The sequence below is a fragment of the Triticum dicoccoides genome, chromosome 6B (assembly GCF_002162155.2).
Source record: "Triticum dicoccoides isolate Atlit2015 ecotype Zavitan chromosome 6B, WEW_v2.0, whole genome shotgun sequence".
NCBI classification, from domain to species: domain Eukaryota; kingdom Viridiplantae; phylum Streptophyta; class Magnoliopsida; order Poales; family Poaceae; genus Triticum; species Triticum dicoccoides.
In genome coordinates, this window is record NC_041391.1 from 197,404,220 (window position 1) to 197,407,846 (window position 3,627).

A 3,627-nucleotide genomic window follows, 5' to 3' on the forward strand; every position below is an offset into this window, starting at 1 on the left:
TATCCCGGCACCGTGGTATCAGCCGAAGCCTTCGTGACGCCAGCGACTGAGCGGCGCGCGCCGGATTGGAACGTAAGCCTGATCTTGTATTAAGGGGGCTAGTTCTGCTTTCGGCCGCCCTCGCAACATGCAGGTGTGCTAAGGGCGATGGGCCCAGACCCCTGTGCGCTTAGGTTTAGACCGGCGTGCTGGCCTCTCTGTTGTGCCTAGGTGGGGATGCGACGTGTTGATCTTCCGAGGCCGGGCATGACCCAGGAAAGTGTGTCCGGCCAAATGGGATCGAGCGTGTTGGGTTATGTGGTGCACCCCTGCAGGGAAGTTAATCTATTCGAATAGCCGTGATCTTCGGTAACAGGACGACTTGGAGTTGTACCTTGACCTTATGACAACTAGAATCGGATACTTAATAAAACACACCCTTCCAAGTTCCACAGACAACCCGGTGATCGCTTTTCCACAGGGCGACGAGGGGAGGATCGTCGGGTAGGATTATGCTATGCGATGCTACTGGAGATGCTACTTGGAGATGCTACTTGGAGATGCTACTTGGGGGACTTCAATCTACTCTCTTCTACATGCTGCAAGACGGAGGCTACCAGAAGCGTAGTCTTCGACAGGATTAGCTATCCCCCTCTTATTCTGGCATTCTGCAGTTCAGTCCACCGATATGGCCCTTTACACATATACCCATGCATATGTAGTGTAGCTCCTTGCTTGCGAGTACTTTGGATGAGTACTCACGGTTGCTTTTCTCCCTCTTTTCCCCTTTCCCTTCTACCTGGTTGTCGCAACCAGATGCTGGAGCCCTGGAGCCAGACGCCACCGTCGATGATGATTCCTACTACACTGGAGGTGCCTACTACTACGTGCAGGCCGCTGACGACGACCAGGAGTAGTTAGGAGGATCCCAGGTAGGAGGCATGCGCCTCTTTCGATCTGTATCCCAGTTTGTGCTAGCCATCTTATGGAAACTTGTTTAACTTATGTCTGTACTCAGATATTGTTGCTTCCGCTGACTCGTCTATGATCGAGCACTTGTATTCGAGCCCTCGAGGCCCCTGGCTTGTATTATGATGCTTGTATGACTTACTTATGTTTTAGAGTTGTGTTGTGATATCTTCCCGTGAGTCCCTGATCTTGATCGTACACGTTTGTGTGTATGATTAGTGTACGATTGAATCGGGGGCGTCACAAAGGACCCGGGGGACTGGATCCGTGGAAGCCAGGCTTGGAGCCATGGAGCAGGACATCTTCAAGTGCAAGGGGATGGTGGAGCATGGACTCAATGCCAATCACCTCATGATCGCGGACTATACCCGTGATCTCAAGGTGGATGGCAAGCCCATAAAGGACATCATCTTCTCCCTCAACAAGCAAATCAACTTACTCCATAGCCAGATCCATGATCTTCAATGCTAGGTCTTTGAATATGAGCCCAGGTTTAAAGGTATGAGTTTGGCTGCCAGTTGTAGGATCCGGGAGCCTCACTCCTCCTCTTATGATGGCGAGCCTCTGCCATGGAAACCCGAGGACAAGAAACCTTCTACTTCATCACCACCAAAAGAAAACTGAGTATTGGGTATGGGCACTCCCCTTGGCTTTCGCCAAGCTTGGGGGAGGTGCCCCGGTATCGTATCAATCTCCACTATATTTGCCTTTATGTTCTTAGTTCGATCAATGGTTATCTTTTGCTATTGGTTGAATAAAAGTTTAGTTCGATCCTTTCTTTGTGTGAATTTGCTGTGATCAATCCTTGTAGTTGTGTGCGAGATATAATAAAGTTTAGTTTGAGTTTTTCCTTATTTACTTTCTTGCTGCAATAAAAAGAAAAGATCATATGCTAATCCTATGGTAAGTGATGACATTACACAAGGAAAAGTATAAGTATAAATTTTTATTGTAGATTGACAAACATAGCATTGGTCAATGATGCAACACATGAAAGAATTAATAAGGTAAGAGAAGATTCACATATAAATACACTATCATGGAAATCTTTTGTGATTGTGAGCACCCACCAAAATATTATATGCCAAAATTGTTGATGTTGGACAAAGAAGACAACTTAATGATTTGTGTTTGTTCTTATTCACATAGAAGTCATATTGTCATAGATCCTTCAACATTTGGTGCTTGCCCCTATCTTTGCTAGCCAAAAATTTCGCACTAGGTAGAGATACTACTTGTGCATCCAAACCCCTTAAACCATATCTTGTTTGAGAGTCCACCATACCTACCTATGGATTGAGTAAGATCCTTTAAGTCAGTTGTCATCGGTGCAAAAAGGGCAATAAAAATTGCTTATAAAAGTGTGAGATCATTTAGTGTAAAGGAAAATTGAGCATTGTACGAACTTGTGATGGTGAAGAATAAAAGTGACAGACTGCATAATAAAGGTTGCCATCACAAGGGGCAATATAACATGAAGTTCTCTTTCACTAAGGGGTTGAGCATACAAACAAAAAGCGCATGGCAACCTCTACTTCCCTCTGCGAAGGGCCTATCTTATACTTTCATGTATTTACTTTTATGCAAGAGTCAAAGTTTTTCTCTCTATTCCTTTTATTTTTCTCCTTTGGCAAGCATCATGTGGTGAGGAAAGATCTAGGCACATATGTCCAGTTGAATATGGGTGGCATAAGTTATTATTGTTGACATCACCCTTGAGGTGAGTGTGTTGGGAGGCGAAACTATAAGCCCCTATCTTTCTTTGTGTCCGGTTGAAATGTTTTGCTCATGTGTACGCGGTGAGTGTTAGCAATCATAGAAGACTAAATGATGGTTGAGTATGTGGACTTGCCTAAAGGCTCCGATACGTGACCCTTCCTAAAAAGATGATGAATTGTAGTTGCAAAGTTGACTGAGAACATAGTTTGTTGGTTTACAATAGAGTTTATGCTTTATACTTCAATGTTGTGATGAATTATCACTAGTTCATAAGAAGTCTATGATAAAAGTTCTATAATAAAAGTTTTATATTAAAGTTTGTTGCTCTTATAATATGTCACATGATGCTGCTATGTCCGTATTTTTGTTTTTATCGACACCTCTCTCTCTCTAAGCATGTGGACATGTTTCTCGATTTCGGTTTTTTGCTCGAGGACAAGCGAGGTCTAAGCTTGGGGAGTTTATACGTCCATTTTGCATCATGTTTTCCTGCTGTTATTTATGTTGTTTTATTGTATAATAGTGCTTTTTGGAGTAATTCTAATGCTTTTCTCTCGTAGTTTGCAAGGTATGCATCAAGTGGGAGAATTCTGGCAGCTGGAAATCTGGACCTGAAAAAGCTACGTCAAGCTACCTATTCTGCACAACTCCAAATGAGCTGAAACTCCCCGAGTATTTTTTATGGAATATTTAAGGAATATTGGAGCAAATAAGTACCAGAGGAGGGCCACCAAGTGGGCACAACCCACCTGGGTGCGCCAGGAGGCCCAGGCGCGCCTTGGTGGGTGCTACCCTCCTCGGCCCACCTTCGGTGCCCATCTTCTAGTATATAAGTCATTTTGACCTAGAAAAAATAAGGGGAGGACATTCGGGACGAAGCGCCACCGCCTCGAGGCGAAACTTGGGCAGGAGCACTTTTGCCCTCCGGCAGAGCGATTCCGCCGGGGGAACTTCCCCCCC